The sequence below is a fragment of the Miniopterus natalensis genome, chromosome 12 (genome assembly GCF_054644295.1).
Source record: "Miniopterus natalensis isolate mMinNat1 chromosome 12, mMinNat1.hap1, whole genome shotgun sequence".
Taxonomy (NCBI): Eukaryota; Metazoa; Chordata; class Mammalia; order Chiroptera; family Miniopteridae; genus Miniopterus; species Miniopterus natalensis.
Window position 1 is genome coordinate 27,462,624 of NC_142092.1, and position 18,708 is coordinate 27,481,331.

The 18,708-nt window shown below is 41.7% G+C and overlaps 1 protein-coding gene and 1 long non-coding RNA gene across 8 annotated transcripts in view; one reads left to right on the plus strand and one right to left on the minus strand.

Moving 5' to 3' along the window:
• Positions 1–2,388: 2,388 nt before the first annotated feature.
• LOC107545504 (uncharacterized) lies at positions 2,389–12,477 on the minus strand. Of its 3 annotated transcripts, none has more exons than XR_015715402.1 (5): positions 12,333–12,477; positions 10,305–10,476; positions 7,959–8,121; positions 5,986–6,099; positions 2,389–3,698 (listed from the first exon to the last, which is right to left on the minus strand). It is a non-coding gene; the product is annotated as an uncharacterized LOC107545504 (long non-coding RNA). The 3 variants fall into 3 exon arrangements; XR_015715403.1 differs by lacking the exon at positions 12,333–12,477 and adding an exon at positions 8,225–8,320 and having other exon boundaries at positions 10,305–11,824; XR_001604036.2 differs by lacking the exon at positions 12,333–12,477 and having other exon boundaries at positions 10,305–11,824.
• Positions 12,478–12,688: 211 nt separating this feature from the next.
• Positions 12,689–18,708, plus strand: part of PTPRD (protein tyrosine phosphatase receptor type D) — a 470,419-nt gene continuing 464,399 nt past the window's right edge. For all 5 annotated transcript variants that reach the window (XM_016223581.2, XM_016223577.2, XM_087822669.1 and 2 more), the window contains exon 1: positions 12,689–13,014. The gene's annotated coding sequence lies outside the window, so the exon portion shown is untranslated. The remainder of the gene's footprint in view (positions 13,015–18,708) is intronic.

An 18,708-nucleotide genomic window follows, 5' to 3' on the forward strand; every position in this document is an offset into this window, starting at 1 on the left:
TGTATGTTTTGAACATGTTCCCAGGGCTTTTCAAAAGAGTGATGGGGACATTTGTATAAATGGAATCGAAAGCGAGGGAACGGGCATTGCCAGCACTCTAATTATGAACCTAGCAACATGTGTACTTATTTGAGAGTTGAAACTGGACAAGACAGAGGGAAAGCAGGGGTGCCTCGTGGTCTTGAATAGGACAGCTGCCTTCTCTTCCTAGCAGGGAGGGCCTAAAAAGCACAAGCTTCCCTACCCTTTTAGGCAGACAACGATATGGCAAAGAGCCCTGTTTCTTTCCGCCCCAATGTATTTTTCACTTTGAGGCACTCTCTGGACAGAGGGTAAAGTTCTGAGACACCTAGAGTGGTCATTTATGTCAGGTGATTTGAGTAGATGCACTCCCTGTCCTCCTTGGAATGTTTTTTTAAGGTCAAAGGGCCAGCACCTGATGTAGTGTTGAACTCCAGAGGGAGGGGGAGGGGGAGGGACATCTCCTAACCCCTGTGTCTTTCCACTGCCCGAGAGAAAAATGCCAGACTCTTTGAAACCTCTCTTCTTCTGACACACAAATTTTCCAGAAGCTGGAACCAGAATAGTTGGAGGGCTGTTAAACAAGAGGGTATTACTAAGACTGGGGTGGTGAACCAAAAGAATTTGGAAAGTTTGAGAATGGAGAAGATTGGGGTGGCTGACACACACTTTTGCTTCCTTTAATTTTTGAGGGGTCCCACCCCCGCTTCTTCATTTCTAGTCAAGTGTATTTCATTCCAGACGTTAAATCAAAACCCTCCTCTCTCCAGTCTCTCCGTGGATTAGGAGTAATTACAAGGTAAAAACATTGTCTGCTTCCTTGAAATCCGTAGCTTTATTCTAAAGATTTTATAGAGGGGTCTGTTTGACTTTTTCCCCCCAAGTTATATGTGAGGTGGTATTTCTAAGGTAGCTATTATGCTGTTGTTCTAAAATAATTTGGGGGGGGGGGAGTAACTACCTGAGAACACATCTTTCACATTTTAGGCTTTTAAAAACTGATGGAGAAATACACAAAGTTATACACACAGCTCATGGCAGAGTCTCTCCCTGAGTAGAACTGGAGGGATCCCAAGGCAAATGCTGAAGCCACTGAACGGTCTGAGCAGGCTGCGGGGTTTCACTGCAATGTCTGGTAAATTCCATGTAATTACTGCTGCCTGCTGAAGGAGGCCGTGGTCTCCACAGGCCTTAAGGCCTTAGTTATGGCCAGAAGGCGAGTGGGCAGGATTCAAGCCCCCCATCCCCCAGGAGTGCCAGAAGCTAGGAGCTTCCTTCAAAGCAAAGACAACTGTTGGAATAAGCCAGCTGTGCAGAGCAGAATTTAAAAGCTTGTAGATTTAGGTAAAGTAGGGCCACCTGTGAATCTTTTTAATTTTTTTCCTTTTAAAAAGAATGGGAGAAAGAAAAAGACAAATCCAAGTAAAAGGCAGCTAGCCTCTTAAGAAATGCCAGACTCTGCTCAGCTGTACTGGGTTATTTTCCTAGGAACAGTACAACAAATCAATACATTTGAATTGAGTTATCACAGTGTTTTTCAGAATTACCCGAAAAGCTTGCAAAAATTCTGACTCACAGAACTAGCCCAGAGGTTCTAATACTCTGTGTTTAAGGTCTGGGTCATCAGTAAAATGGGTGTTTTAACATCTACAAATTTTTAGGAGCCTTAAAAGATGGGCCTCTTAAAGTTGTCTGTGAACCGCAGAGTGCCACATAAATGTTAATATTTAACTAATATGGCCTGGATAGTGTTCCTCATATTTGTTAGATAATGGGCTAGGAACATTGACAGAAATAAGTCTTAAGACTGTAGTTGTGTAGTTTGCACACTTAACAGTTTAATATTATTAGATTTCACCAAGAATACTTACTTCCTTCTCAAGAAAGTGAATTCCTTAAGCAAAAATTTTGTGAGCAACATCTTTCTCTCCCCAAAGTTGTTCTTTTGTAGTTTCTGATTGAACACTGAAAATAACACCTCAAGACTTCATTCCAAATTGTTACCAAGGAGAGGGGTTCAATCTTTCTGATTCCTTCTTCCTTTGTTTTAATCACAGGTTTATTTGTGGGTGGGGTGGTGGCTGGAATGTATGCTAGTTTGATGACATTGCTTCCTCTTTTAATTGTACTGCAGGGAATGAAAATCGTTAGGGGATGTTTCTGTTGTATTTGGATGAAAGGGTTTTCCTTAGTATGTGTGCCCTGCTCACAGCACACATTCTTAGAATGACTTAAGAAAGCATACCTGACATACCTCACACAGATTGGAGGCCTGACTGAATGAGCCCTGGGATGAATGGGCATCCATGAAAACCAAGTAAAAAGAAACACTAAAAATACCACACTAGTACAGAAATTTGGGCTGCATTTCATTTGTAGTTACTACTTAAAAATGGAATCCAGTCAAAGTTTATTTTTTTATTCACATATAAAATAAAATCACTTTCACAAAGAATCCTAGACCTGGAAAACACTTTAGAAATGATCTAGTCTAGTGATTTTCAAATTGTGCTACCTAGAGCTATAAAGCAAGGCTACCCCACTTTAGTTAAACATTTGAATCACTTAGGAAGCTTTATAAAAAATATGCTAGGTCCCCATTCCCAAAGAATACAATTCAGCTCATGAGAGTGGGCCCTGGGCATAGGTTTTAGAAGTTTTCCAGGATTGTGAACCACCATTCCAGGGGTTTGGCAGTCCAATATTTGGACATGTGACCTGATAAATGCAAGTATACTCCCTGGGGACACTACAATAGATTATGTTAAACTGGGAAAATTGGGATGCACTTGTGCTGTATAGAGTTCTCATTAATTTCAAAGAAGTCACTAGACATCCACAAAATTCATTTAAACAGAACTATCTCACGTATAGGACATTCTGCAGGTATACAAGGGACACACAAAAGATTAAGACCCAGTCTCTCTCTTAAAGATTTTATAAAGTCTTGCAATCTGGAAACATATATGGAAGTTGGCCTGTGGCAGAGGCATGGGGAGGGAATGAGAAAAACAAGTATAAATATAACTTTAATAAAAGGCAGGTGTGTTATAGATGGCACAGGGAAGATTAAATCACAGAAAAATATTATAGCTTTCAGCATTTGCTCTAATTTCTCATTTCTTTTTTACCCAGTGTAGAATGGACTGAAATGAGCCATTTTGAAATCCATAGTCTTGGAACACAGACTGTTTTTTGGGTGGGGTTCAGGAATAAAAAGGGAAACTGAGGCAGGTACCCTCTTCTTTCTTACCCCCCACTTGGTGAAAGGTAAGATATTTCCTAAGACACACCAGGCAGGAGGTCCCTCAGGTGGAAGGGAAAAAGTAAAATCATGGGTGCCGAGTGACATTTTCAGGACTGCTTCTAGATGTCTGACCACTGGTTTTGTGGCATAAGGAAGGGCAGAGGAAGACACCTGCCTGCCTTGATTTGACTTTGTGCTTCTCGAAGACCAAGGTTGTTAATAGTCCCAGGTGTCTCACCTCCTTTCACAGATCATGAGCATAGCTGTGTTTAAAAAAAAAAAATCACAAAAAGCTTCCATCGTCTGTTGCTCTTCATATGGGTTCTCTTCACAAACATAGTCACAGGGCACAAAATCTTTCAAGGCGTGATTACACATAAGTTTGCCTAATTTCCCACTGACTCCATCCAGTGGTTCTCATATTTATAACCTGTGGATCGATACCAATAGCATTAGCCACGGAACATATCTTGGCAGCGAGTGCTTTCTATCAGCTTTCATCTGATTTCAGCAGAATGTTGATTTAGCATAAGAGAGATTTGAAGATTCAGGTATGTTACCAAGGAAGTAGTACTCAGATCTGGGTGGAAGAGTCAGAAGAAAAAAACACAACTATTGGATGAGATGATCCTTAAAGGACGGGCGGGAGTTCAACAAATAGTTGATCATAGGAAAACTTTCTGGCTGGGTAAGAAAAATGTACAGTTTTGTTCAGCCAATTCTGGAGTTTAGGGTATTGGTAGTAAAGAGGAAGAAATTTAGAATGGAAAAGTGGGTTCAGGCACCATTCCATTTGTGGTGAGCTTTGAATGCCGGTAGAATACTTGTACTTAGTTTGGTCAGTAATCACAAACTACTGAATCTTTTGAGTATGGAAATTACATAATCAAACTTGTGTTTTATTAAACTTGATTGGGCAGCGCAATGAGGAATGGATTGGGGTCAATGAGAAAAAGATTGGGAGCAGAATAATATATTAAAAATATTATTGTGCTAGTACAAAGAACAGTAGAGACATTTGTATTGGAAAGATGGGGTTTTAGTGGTAAGAAATGAAGAAAAAACATAACGTTGGAGAATTGGAAACAGATTTAAGAAACTAAGCAAGAATGGTGTTTCTACATTTATAAAATAAGCACTGACTTGAACAGACTGTTTAAAGTAACCAAGCATATATATGGGAAGGGATAGTTTTTGTCCTGCCTCTTTAAATTTCTGCTGGACCTGTTTAGTGTTACTGGTAATTTTGGAGATGTAGCTAATGAGTTTTGAATATCAGGATGGTTTGGAATAATATATAATCATAAAGAAAAAAACTGGTTAGAGACAAATGTCCACCTTAGTGTGTACCTAGTGAAAAACAAAAACTTCAGTACTGGACAGAAGTATGGAGGATTTTTTTTTTTTCCTACTAAACTGATCAATTATTTTGACATCTTGTAGGAAAACACAAAAGTTTTTAATTACTTTCATTAAGAATTCTGTGCCACTACTTAATCCATCTACTCCTGTTCAGATTTTATTATTGTTTCTTGTCTGTGTGACATTTTGTTGTGTTTTAATTAGTGAGGCCTAATTCTGACCAAATTCTAGGTCACTGTACTTTTCAGCATGGGCCCAAAAAGAGGGAATGTTAAGGTGACACCTGACTAGCTACAGTGATTTCTAAGCCCATGTTACATCCATCGATTCATTCTGCAGAAATCTTTTTGAGATCTGCTTACAGTCCAGGTTCTGTACTTGCTGAGAGTAATATAAACAGTGTGGAGATGCTCAGAGTTTAACTAGGTGCAGATATACAGGGTGGGGCAAAAGTAGGTTTACAGTTGTGGGTACACGAAACACAGAGTTTAGTTTTGTATTAATATTTATTAATTATTGTATTATTTTCCATGTGAACAACTACAAACCTACTTTTGCCCCACCCGTACACAATAAAAATACAAGGGATAGGATATAAGAAGGAAAAAATAAAAAAGAATGTGAGACCAGAGGCAGGGCAAATTTATTTACTGAGGAGACTGTAGAAATCTTTGTAAAGAAAGTGATATGTCACATAAAAAGGGCAATCGACAATTCATTTCCTCTTTCTCTCTTCCTATCTCCATCCTTCCCTTCCCTTACTTCCTCAAATGTTTATCAAGTACCTATAGTGCTTAAAGCATATGATAAGAGCTTTTGGCTCCAATCAGACATAAAAAACAGCTGAGAGAGAACATTGCACTAATTATGCACATCCAGGAGAAACTGTTGAGCGACATGACTGAAGTATAAGATAAGCATAAAAGTTCGAGACAAAGATAGAGAAAGGTTTGAAGAGTGGCTGGAGAATAGTATCCTCTATGTCTTTGCTGTGTTCACAGTTGGGAAACCTGTTTCTTAATGCATTGGAAGCACCCACAGCGACACGTGGAGATGTTGCTGCCCCTGGGAAACAAGGAGGGATCTGGTAACTGAGATCCCTGTGCAGGATACAAGGACCTGTTTGTCACTGGTCATTTACAGCCCTCACCTGCGAAGAGATATGCTCCCTGTTACATGAAAACTTGTTGTCTTTTGCTTCTGAGTGCGTTTCTGAAAACCACTTTCTGAAATGCTATTTGAAAGACCCATTTAAAAATACTGTCATGATGCCCTGGCCAGTGTCGCTCAGTGGTTAGATCGCCAGCTGGCTCACCAAAGTGCTGCAGGTTGGATTCCCAGTCAAAGGCACCTACCTGGGTTGGAGGTTCGATCCCGCCCCGGTTGGGGGTGCCTGTGGGAGGCAACCAATCCATGTGGCTATCGCATGGATGTTTCTCTCTGTCTTCTCCTTCCCTCTCTCCCACTCTCTGTAAAAATCAATGGAAAAATATCCTTGGGTGAGATTAACAACAACAATAATAATAATTTCATGACTATGTATGGCTTTCTTGCTAAAGTGTGAAAACTGAACTTGGTTGGTGGACAAAGAAGTCTTATTAGCTTTCTTCTTTTTTTTTCCTGGTCTCTTCCTGACCATTGAATCTGGAAGCACATTCTTTCATTAAGGAGGGTCAGCACCCTCTACAGTAGTTGATCGTGATCATTAACATCCCACAGCATGTCCTAGTCTTGAAAGATAAGAGTCAGCCTCGTGCAAATGAAATTTTAGACAAATGCTGCTTTGCTTTTCTATCATTCTCTCTTAAATGATGCGGTAGTCCTCCCTTATCCACGGTTTCGCTTTCCACAGTTTCAGTTACCCACAGTCAACTGCAGTCTAAAAATATTAAATGGAAAATTCCAGAAATAAACAATTCATAAGTTCAAGTGCCATTCTTTGTACTGTGATGGAATCTCACACCTTCCTTCTCTGATTTGCCTGGGATGGGAATTAGCCCTCTGCCCAGTGCATCCACTCGGTATATCCCTGCTGTTAGTCACTTAGCACCGTCTCGGTTATCAGATCAACTGTTGAGGTATCGCAGTGCTTGTGTTCTTACTTAATAACGGCCCCGAAGTGCAAGAGTAGTGATGCTGGCAATTTGGATATGCCAAAGAGAAGCCACAAAGTGCTTCCTTGAAGTGAAAATATATGTATGTATAGAAAAAATATAGTATATACAAGGTTCAGTACTATCTGTGGTTTCAGGCATCTATGGGGGGTCTTGAAGCTTATCTGTGTGGATGGGGGGAATTACTGAGCAAACTTAGGTTGGCAATGGAACCAATATTAAAATAGGAGTTAACTTCATTTCTGGTTATATCTCCTGACATTGACATTCTATAGATATTGAAACCAAGCTTTTTCTCTTTAAAGAATCTTGCTATCCCTCCCAAGAAATCTCTCTGATTCATTTCCATCAAGTGCCTCATTCTTCTGCCATTCTGCAAAATGGAGATTTGTCAGTTTTTGGTCTCTGTAGATTTCCCTTCTATTGAGTAATTAATTACTAGCTTTCTGGTGACTTCTTAATCTTTTTCTGTATTTTAAAATATTCATTCATTTCAAAATCCTCTAGTGTAAGGTACAAAGGCTAAATGGGACATAAGTAACTGCAATTACTTTCCTCTCCATTCAGCTTTGCCTTTACCACTAAAGACATCATTTAAAAAATGAATAAAAACCATAAAAGTTTAAAACACAAAAATAAACACTAGGGAATTAGTTTCCTCTGTGAAAACATTAGCATTTAAAAGTTAAAGTGACAAAAAATGCTTATTCCTTACATCATTAACAAAGTACCTATTTTTGTTAGTGATCCTTGTGTTTTTAAAAGATGCTGCAAATATATAAAGATAGGTGGCTTCTGAGTAGTGAAACACAATTCATTTAAAACAGCAAAACCAAAACACACTTTTATTGTTAGGAAGTATTGAAATCCCACTGCCTAATGTATGAATTAATGGGACTTCTTGACAAATCACCTGTTAAATTTCAGCTGACAACTTGTCATATATTAATTATAAATAATTGTAATATACGGCTAACATAATGCATGCAACAACAAAAAAAAAAAATAGGAAAGGTAATTAGAGTATATCCTTTGTTTTCTCCCTTACTTTTTGCCCATAAGAAAAAAAATGACCCAATGTTTCACTTGGTTGGGACAGTGCCAATGGTTAATGGAATGTCCCACTCTACTAAAGAATTTAATGGGAATATCCATTTGTCACCGTCGCATGCTGTAATCTCCAGTAGCAGAGCCAATGGAAAATAGCATCGTACCATAACGTCCTCTGCACACTGCAGGTGAGGGTGAGATGCAGCAGCCGAACTGAGCAGTCAGGTAGTGAGGTTGGCTTTTCTAGGCCTTTCTTTGGAGAAAGATGCAATTTCTTTCCTTTAAGACCACAGTGAGTGCTGCCTGGCAGCAACAAGAAATGTTACCCTGCAGAAAATAAAGGGCATTTCTGTCAAATGGAGAACAGTGTAAATGTTTGCATTGCATGTCTCAAAATCTCTAACCACCTCTTTATCTACAAGAAGCCCACCTGTTTGGGGAAGAGACGGTCGGTAGTAGAATCAGAAAGACCAGGATTAGACGCTCATTCCAATCATCTCCTAGTTCTGAGTTTGAGCTTTCAGATCTGAAGAATGGGAATAACAGCACCTAAACTTGCCATGTTACTGGTAGAATTTATAGGACTGAGTCAAAAAATTAGCACAATAACACCTGAGTTATTGGCTTCCTTCTTCACAAGGAAGGTGATTTCAGCAGATGGAATTATAGTGTAGTCTGGTTAATTGATGTGTGTATACCTTGTGTTCCCAAATAATGTAAAATATTGTTTAGTTTAGGGGCTGTTTTATATCTATGTATTTTTTTAATCTTTGTCACGCACCAGTTCTCTGTTTGGGACAAGTAGTAAGCTACTAAGAAATGCTGTATGAATTACAGCATAGTAGTAAGCTACTAAGAAATGCTGTATGAAATGCTGTATGAAATGTGAAGAACTCTCTCAAGTAAACACTTAACACTTATAGAGATAACTTATATTTGAGTTATTTGAGGATAATTACCTATTATTATTCCATTTATGCAGTTAGCAGCAAATTATTGAAGTATATTAGCACCTATAGAAGAGGCCTAAGATATTAATTCATTTCAGTGCCATATTAAACTGTTCACTGTCTTCAGGACACGTCACTTGAACCTCCGTTGTGTTTCCCATTTTAACTGGATTTAATAGAAACCACTGTAGCCCTCCAAAAGAAAACATGATCAGCAATAGTTCTGCAATAGTTCTTCAATGCCTTGGTTAATAACTTATAATCACAATAGAAGTGAAAACACATGATTTGAAGTGAAACCGATGTAGGTCTAACACTCTCGCTTGGCCACTTGATAGCTGGGTCAGCTTGACGAAATAACTTAGCCCCTCTGTTCCTGTTTCCTCCCTGAGGCAATGGGGCTAATAACACTTACATAGCTGGGCAGTTGTTAAGACTGGGGGAGAGTCAGTGGCTTTGAAACTTTTCCTTTTAATCACTAACCACACAACTGAAACATGTTTTACCAAACAGTACTTAGTGCATATAATGCAGTCTTCCTTCTTTCCTTTCCTGCTTTCATTTCTTTCGCTTAAAAAACTATTCATGACCCACTAGATTCCTGATTCACAAAAGGTGCCTTTTGAAAACAGCGGGACAGCAGGTGTTTACTGCATAATGCAAGTATAACACATGCTTACTATTATTGTCATTATGATTATTTTTAGTCTTTTTAGGATGCTTCATGATAGATGAGAATAAAATCTTCTGAGTGCTTCTAGGAACGAACTCTCTTGGATGGGGTCCAAAATAGACTCATCCTCATCCTATGCTGAATTATGCACGAGAGGGGGTTGTGCTGTAGCAAAGCTCCCGTGTGCTATTCATCACAGAATGTTAGGGCTGGAAAGGAACAGAGAAAATGTCTAGTCCCATTTATTTTCTGTCATGTGAGTATTTATAGTTTTAAAATATCCTGCATTTATTGCTCATTGATAAATTGGGGAAAAAAACACACCCACAAAAACAACTTCTTTGATCCAGAACTGGAAGATAATTGGGTAGAGGGGAACATGGGTCATGCCATCTGGCTTTTGTTCTGCTTCTATCACCAAATTTTGGGTCACCTTAAACTCTCAGGGACTAAGTCTCCTTACCTGTAAAATGAGGTGATTTCAACAGATGACTAGCCCATGTCGATGGTCTTGGACTTCAAATCTCCAAATGGTATAACCCAGAGGTTATATTTGATCCCACAGGGTGCTGTTTTGTTACGAACCTTGTTCTGGATGAGTGCGAATACATGTACATGGGGCTGCAGGGTCACTCCCCCTACCATGCGGAGGTGCAGGGAGTTTAGCTCTTCTGTCTGCCCTATTTCTTCTTCCTCAGCAGCACCACTCTCTTTTGCATAAAAGCTCAGACTCTCTAGCCACTTCCTCCCACTCTTACTTCTTTCTCCCAGGTGTTTGCCTATAGTGGGGCAGAAATATCTAGGACCTCATGGTGTCCAGAAAGTTGGGTCTTCAGGCTTATGTCATTGACTTGTACTGTCCTCTGTCTCCTCTGCTTATTGCTCACCTTGGTAATTATAATCACTAAGTTCTCTAGCTGGTTTGACTTGCTGCCAGTGGGGTACGTTGATAGTTCCTCGCTTATGGGCACAGATAACAGTCAGGTGTCCCAGCTGGGATCTTCTTAAAGTCAGATTTGGTCAGATGTTCTTAAATTCGGCAGGTGTATGTGTCTCTCCCTACCAAAGACAACAGCAGAGGAATACTAGGGTTTTAAGAACTTTTTGTTTGTTCCCCTAGCATCCAACTTTTGCAAGAGGAAAATAGGACTCCCTAGTTTAGCGGGGGAGATGTAGCAATGAGAAAGCCAAATCAGAGTTTATACTTTGAGTGAAAATCACCTATGTGGATGCTCAGATTTCTGGTTCCATCCTTACACCACAGGGGGCAGGTGTCCACCATACCTGCTCAGCCATGCAGTTCTTCGTGTCATGAGAAAGTTTGGAGTGTAAACCTGGCACTGGAAGCTTACACAAGAATAGATTTCTTCTTGATTTTCACTATAAGGCTAGCCATAAAAAATAACAGATCAAGCTAAAGTCATGCCAAGATGACCCTCCCCTCTGCCCCTCAAACTGCTAGAAAACTAAACTTCATTTAACAAGACTCCTTTCAAAACTATGTAACTTCTTCCCAGAGCACACAGAGCGCAGAGAATTACTGAACAGTCCTTCAGTGCCTTTCAGGAACACAGCATGCAGATGGTGGGAACAAATGGGCAGCCTGAGACAAGTCAGTCAGGATGCCGGATCATTAGGCTGAATCTAAGGCGGTCTGCTTACCTTTGCTCTTTCAAACACAGCCTCCAGCCTGCAGGAATAAGTATTGTGTGTTACATCCTGGCCTGAACACGGAATGAGTAAGGGAGGTGGCTGGAGGCCCTGCCTCTACCTTATTTAACCTTTTTGACCAAATTTATAATACAGTTGTGGCAGGCCAATAAATCGCCCATGGTGGCTTCCAGCTAGCTGCTTGACTTTGTCCACATGCTAGAGATCCTAGGAGGAGCGAAGGTGAAAATCACCTCTTAGCTAACAATCCTCATAGTGTGTTCTGTGGATAAAGGATTCTGTGGATGAAGCTTGTGTAGCCCAACAACTGGGTGCTTGTCTAGAAAGATGGTACCATGATGTCCTTCAGAGAAGCCAGGGATCACTGAATTTCCAAGATCAGAAAAGCAAGGAGCATGGAAGCACAGCAAGAGTATTACACTAAGATTGATTCAATACTGCTCTTTCTTACTCTGACTCCAAAGTGGATCCTACAAGCATCCCCGAACGAGGCAGCCAAGGTGAAGTGAGGCGGCCACAAACTGTCTCATCAACACACGCTCCTTTTCTTATTGTAACTGCTCTGAATGGGGCGCGACCAGCATTTCTTCCTGCCCTGCGCCAGGACGCAGAGACGGGAGCGCCATGGGGTGTGCATCTCTAAAGAGAGGAGTGAATTTGTTAGAGGGTCTTTTCTGGCCTGGTGGATGGATGCTGGGAGTGACGTCACCGCGCCCCCTCCTCCGCGAGAGTGTGTGTGTGAGTGTGAGTGTGTGTGAGTGTGTGAGCGTGTGCGTGGTGCGCCTCCCGTGCCTAGTCCGCCGGCCCCTCCTCGGTCCAGCTCTCCGGCCCTTTCAGCGGGTCAGGGGTCCAGACTCAGGGGCTCGCCGGGGGCGCAGCGGGCCTGGCCGTGCCCGCGCCAGGCGCACCCACACGCGCACCCCCCTGCTGGCACCCGGCGCACACGATTCCCGGCGCCGGGGCACCGCGATTCCGTGGGATCCCCAGCACGTTGTGTGGATTTCAGAAAAGGAAACAAAGAGAGAAGCTCTTCCAATCACTTTCCTAAGCTTTTCCGTTTAATTTCCCCCGAAACACCTGGCCTCCAACCATAACCACCGGGTCCACGCCAGGTCCACGGACGGGCTGCACCGGCCGTCCCACCTCCTGGCCCTCGACTCCACTCGGGCCGCTCCGCAGGCGTCGCCTCCCCCTCCCCCGCCCCCCCCCCTCCCCACCGCCCGCCGGCCTCAGTTTCTGGTTACCTCTCGCTCGCGCTTCACTTTTGGGGGGAAGAAGAGAAAGGGAGGGAGGCGCTGAGGGGGGCAGCCGAGTTGCTATTTGTGGCCAAAGAATCCTCTTTAAAAGCAGCAGCAGCAGCAGGAAGGAGCAAACAAGAGAGGCGGAGGGAGGCGAGGAGACGCGGCCCGGACCCCAGCCGCGGGCGGCGGAGCGCGGAGGCGCGGGAGGAGGCGGAGGAGCAGCGGGCGGAGCGCCGGGGACCCCGCGCGGCGGCCGGGGAGCAAGCGCGGGGCGAGCGGGAGGAGCCGCCGGCGCCGCGGAAGCCGCGGGCTCCGAAGGGCCGGGAGGACGGCCCTGGAAGAGGAGGCGGAGGCGGAGGAGGAGAAGGGAGTAGGGGTGGAGGGAGGGCGGGGGGACGCGCTCCTTTGGATGCTGGATTTCGGGATTTTGGACTCACTCGCTGACTCTCCTCCACTTCTTCGCTCTGGACTGGGCTGGCCGCACGAGGGCCGGGCGGCGGCAGCGACAAGGGGGGCTCCCTGGGCAGCGGCCGCTGCTCCCCGGGATTAAATTGGACGCCCAGAGGCGGTGGCTTGGGCAGGCGCGGGCTGCACGGCCGTGGAGGGGGCGCGAAGGCGCTGGAGGAAAGTGCTGGTGGCGGCGCGGGAGGCGCTGGCGGCGGCTGCCCGGAGCCAACATGACCAGGTAAGTCCCCCGAGCGGACCGGGTCCTCCCCCCCCGCGTCCTCCCCATTCTGCGCGCGGGGCTTGCCCGGAGCCGGGCGCCGGCAGCCCCCGCGGCTCCCCGCGGACCTGCACGCTCCAGCGTCGGCGAGCCCGGCCCCGGAGCGCACTCAGTGTGCCCTCCTGAACCTCCCCGGGCACAGTCCTCCCCTGCACGGCTCGCTTCTCGCCGAAAACCTCAGACCCGGGAGAGGGGCAGTTCAGTGAGCGTGCTGGGTGTGTGCATTTGTGCGACCCCCGCGCTCTCCCGCTGGGGTGGGCATGGTGTTTGGGAAAAGGTGGGGTGGTGGGGCAGTCCGACCCTACCCAGGGGTTCTGCCACTGCATGTATAGATAATATATATGTATTACGTGGCAATGATGACTGTTTTAAGGAGGGCTGGTTACGGTGAGGGGGGCGATTTCTTTTTCTTTCTTTCCTCTGAACTAGTGGGGGGAAGGAGAAATAGCAGGAATCAAAGTCTACGCGGCTGCCATAGAGGAGGGGGATTGTTTTGGAGACCTTTCTAGAGCAGAATCAAAGCTCGTAGTTCAGCTACGGGAATTGGCTGTGCTTACACACTATTCCGTAGGGAAGGGAACGCAGACTTTATAATGAAAAGTCCAAGTTGTAGGAAACAATGGAAAAAGAAAGCCATGGGCACACCAAAGATCCTCTGCCTTTCCATCGATTTATTGTAGCTCTTTTATAGGCGTGTAGAAAACTTGTTTATCTGCGGGGTTGGTTTTCATTTACAAGCATTAACAAGTGAAGTCAGTTTTCTTATGCTTAAACAAAAAAATCTTGAACGCTAAGCGTGAGCTTGGCTTTCATTAACTGGGTGCTCCAGGATTCTGAATAGTAGTTCCATTCTCCAAAACCCGGACTATCACAATCCACTTGTATTGTTTCAGCTCGCCTCGCAGTACAGGACTTGCTAAATGTCTCCTCTGTTCTCTAAAATTCTTAGAGTGATCCCCCAGACCAATCTACAGTTTGTACCTCAGGCACCTAGGAAGATTCCCAAGGGATCGCTTCCCTGTATTTTCTCTTAAAGTTTTTTTCTTTTTTTTTTTCATGCCCACAGACACAGCGCCAGCAACTTAGCAGAGCGTAGCGCACACATTTTGAGCCTCTCAGAGACTAGAACTGCTTGTGATAAGAGATTGATTTGCTGTTGGACTTTCATATCTACAAACGTGGACCTTTCCCCTTGGTGCGTTCTTTCCAGCCATCCTGTAGCACACATATGGGGAGTTAGTCCAACCATTGATAATCCTGACCATTTTGGCTGTTCTATCTCTGTTTCAGAGCGTACACACCCACCAGTCAACTTGAGTAAAACCAGGGTGATGTACCAAAACTCGAAATGCCCTGATTTAAAGGAATATTTAGATGATACCAACTTAAAGATTATTGTGTTGGTAATATGAGGATATCCAGGACAATGCTTAGTAGATATTATACTTATTTTGGAAACACTCTGTTATATGCTACAGAGAGATATTATTTATTGACATAGCATGAGAAATAAATTTTCAGTGCTTGATGTCTGAATTCTTGAAACAAACATCCTAAGTGGACAATAGAAAGAAAATTTTCTTACCTCCCACCTCCCATAATTATGTACTGTTCTTTGCTTTTCAATGGAGCTAGCAATTCTGTGACAGATTTCTTAAATTCACCCTCATGCTATCAGCTATTATTGTACTTTCAAAGTGTGAAATTGACAAGCTGGTCAGTTTTATGAATTCAGCTGTCAGATTGTGTCCAGTTAAAAACTGCTAAAAGCTGTAAATATGCCTGCCTGGAATTTTCTTTTGTAAAGGAAAGACAGCAAGAGGATGAGCATTAAGGGGTGTTATTAATTGCAGATCTTTTAATATAGGTTGCACTCCAGCGTGAGTTTTATCATTGGATGTTGTTGGGAAATACCTTTTGATTTCTGCCATTGTAAAAGTGGCATTCAGGTTGTATCTTTATTTCATTTTAAATAGTGAGCACTTTACATAGAAATAATCTATTCTTAAAACCCTCAGTACTAATAGTATAAGAGGAGTGAGATTCAAAAGGGAAAAGTGTCTCTTGAATATATTTTAATACATATATATGAGTAATATATTATTTTTGTAATGACATGTAAAGAGGTGGATGAATTAAGTATTTTTTGTGGAGGTTATGTAACACAAATTCTTCTTGGACCAGTGCATTTACAGTTATTAAAGTAATGAAGTGCCATGATCTGTTTTAATATGTATGTATTTCAGTAGATAACCATGAAAGTAAAACTGCTTAAAGTATTAAGTATAATGATTTGATTTGCCTTTTAAGATTGACATTCATTTAAAGCCAGCATATCTCAAAGTCGAGAACTAAGAATTGGAATCCCCTCATCTGCTGCTATTTGCTAAGCCACTAGGGGCCTGTATAACTGTTCTTATATCCAGGAGCTACCCTTGTATGGCATATGCAAAACCTTCCTAGAGAGACATTTAAAAAAAAATCAAGTAGGCAGTCCCCTAAGTTTTTGTTTTGTCTTTTTAAATCTATTAACTCATGCTGTGTTGTTAGTCATAGACATTGAAGGGTTTTTCAAGAACATTATTTAGAACTTCTTTAACACTATGGTCATGTAAGGGTGATTTTTCATAAAGAATGTGAAACATAGAAGAGGTATCTGTGCAAATTCATGTGTGATCCAAGTTGCTCAGTGTATGTCAAGGATAAACAAGTAGGAACATTAATAACTGATAAAGAACGTTATTTGCGTAAAGTAGGGTTAAAAGATAAATGAAGCAGAATTACTTTAAGGAAAGTGTGGTCATAGATTAATGGTGTGATTAAACTGGCTTTGTAAGTGCTGTGCAAGTTAGTATGGAAGGAGAATCTGAGGCTGTGACTACAGTTTAGTCAGCACTTGAGGGACCTGGACTGAAGATGCTCTATACATTTTTAAGTGTCAGTTTCACAAATTTGAAATCGACCAGCCGTGGCAGTCTTGATAGACATTAGGCAGTAAGGTCAAGTATACTTACACTGTTCTTTTGTTGATTTTCAGTTTCTCAAACTGTCAAGGGTGACTATTTGTAAAAGAACACACTATAAGTATTTGCATATTGGATTTCCTTCAGACCAAACTTGATTTATCAAGCCATTGAACAATTCTATTTTTAAAAGGATTCTCTGGATAAACACGAATTCATTAACACAGTCACATGTGAAAAGTGCCGTTTCAGGAAAGGTGGCTTTCTCAAGGTGATTTTGCTTTAGAACTACTCTTCTTTAGTTTCAGTGCATATTTGTGGGAAGTCTGAGAATCAAAGTTATGTGCATGCTCTAATTTATAATTCTGAGAGCATCAAACTTTTAGGCTCACACCTTTAAAGCTACACGTTTATTTAGTGTTTGGTCATGGGAACCTTTTCAGTCCCAAAAGTTTCTGGGAATCGTGAAAATAAACTTTACCTTTGATGTAGTATACTCAGCTTCGTGACCACACAAAAATACTTTTAGGATTCCTATTATAAACAGATATATGAAGTGCTAAATGAAAGATACTCAGTTTTCCAGATTATTCAGGAATGTTTTATTTTTTTCTGTTTTCTTAGAGGGACAGTATTTTCTGGTGGAAAAGTTTAGTGCGAGTAAATGAGTTAGTTATATTTTAAGCTAGGCCTACTCTGAGACTCTAATTGCTTTATGGAGTTATTTACCTTATTTTGTACTGTTCGGTTTCTTTGAAAAAAATATTTTAGGAAAGCTACTCGTGAAGGCACGAAGGCAACCTGCAGTCTCCATCAAAGTCAGTATTTAAAAAATTTCCTTTTATATTGTCAATGATTTGCCAAGAACTAAGAGAAGAGTTGTTATTTCTGTGAACTGCAAGATTTAGGATTCGTATAAGGCACATCAACTGAAGACATCTGATAATGTGGAAAAGATTGCTTAGAAGGGATTTGTCAGTAAATTTCATTCCAATAAACATTACTTGTTTAAGCTTCTCTAATTTCATAGCATAGTGACACTTCTACCAAAGAACAGGTTTGTTTGGGGATATGTTTTCTATATGAATAATCTCATTTGCCTCCAATTAGTATTTGGTAACATTTATTAAAATGACATGCTTGGCTAGACAATCTTCTCTTCCCCCCTTTTTAAAAATTTTGTTTCAGCTCTCTACAGTTAAGCCCTTAAGAAAGATAGCTAAAAGAATATGTGGCTTGTGCTTACTGATTGTTCATTATATGAAATTATAGCCTTGCATGTAAAAGTTCAGCATTTTCTTTGCGTCATAAGTCTAGGGGAGGTCAAAGAGCAAATGCTTATGTGCTACAGCAGTCACTGACTTAATGTAACCTAAATAACACAGTCATGACAATGGTGCTAGCCTGAAGCATTAATGAAATAAAATTTTTACAAGACGGATTTCACAAAATTACCTTTAAGGCCTATGCCCTTCGTTTCCCTTTAATAAATTACCCATTTGTTTTCATGTAATCACCAGTCAGTTGCATTTCCTCTCTTAACATTTTATTTATAAAATATTTTTAAGACTTAGACATGAAGGAAATTTAAGCATTATGTCCATATATACTATCACACTCCACAAGGCATCTCATTGAAGAAAACTTGACTAAAATAATGCCTGCAATGTTCTGCCTCCCCCTTCTTAAAATAATTCGTTCAATAACTTTCTGGACATTATTTTCTATTTTATGCTGATATGTATTTAATAGGATCATATCAGTGCTTATACTTGTTTGTTGGGCTTATTGCTTTACTAAAAGAAAAAACTGAACTTCTTTTTTTGGCTTTCTTTTCAACCTCTCCTGTCCCCCAAATCAAATCCCCACGTGTCATAGATTAGTCCATTACGTGAAAGAAACGACAATTTGGAAAACTAGGGCAACCGATTCTGTCTGTAAGCCAGCAGACCAGGTGTATGGGTAGCCAGTTAGTCCTGAGACAACTACGATGTCCCCTCCCTCGCCACCTGCAGCAGGGGAGCCCGGCTTTCCTTCGCAAATGGCTGCTCTTCGGGGGCAGGCTCCTCTGCTCCTGCACCATTTATAACAAAATGCGAGAGCAGAAGCCGCCATCTGAGGCTAGGCTTGCTCCTAGTTCTTTGAATTCACTGACCACAAGCCCTGTTTAACTTTGACATTCAGATAACAATGTCAGGAGCATTGTGACCTTTACCACATTGCTATTTACTGGATTTAAACATCGTTAACTCTGTCAGTTCCACGAGATTGATTGAATTTATAAATTCTTAATTGTCTTTTTTTAACAGCCCTGAAGCTATATTCTTTAGTGTAGCAGTAGCTAACTAAATTGAGATTAGTGAATTGCATTTAGAAAATAGCACCTTTCAGTATTGCTTTGGGGATTAGGGGAAACTGTGCTTTCAGACGTATACGATGATCCTCCGTGATCATTAGGGCACAACTAATAAGACTTCTTTTTGAAGCTTCAGTAAATGGACGCCTTTGGTTAACTAAAATACTTGTATTAGTACTGATTTTATAAATAATTGAAAGTCAGTTACTATTTAATCTCATTTGATTGTGCAGGTATGTAAGGATAATGCTAAAGATTGCAAAGTCTCCACTGGCTTCCCTTTTTTTGTCACAGTAAAAAGAACATACATCACACATTTGATGTAAGAAGAAAAGA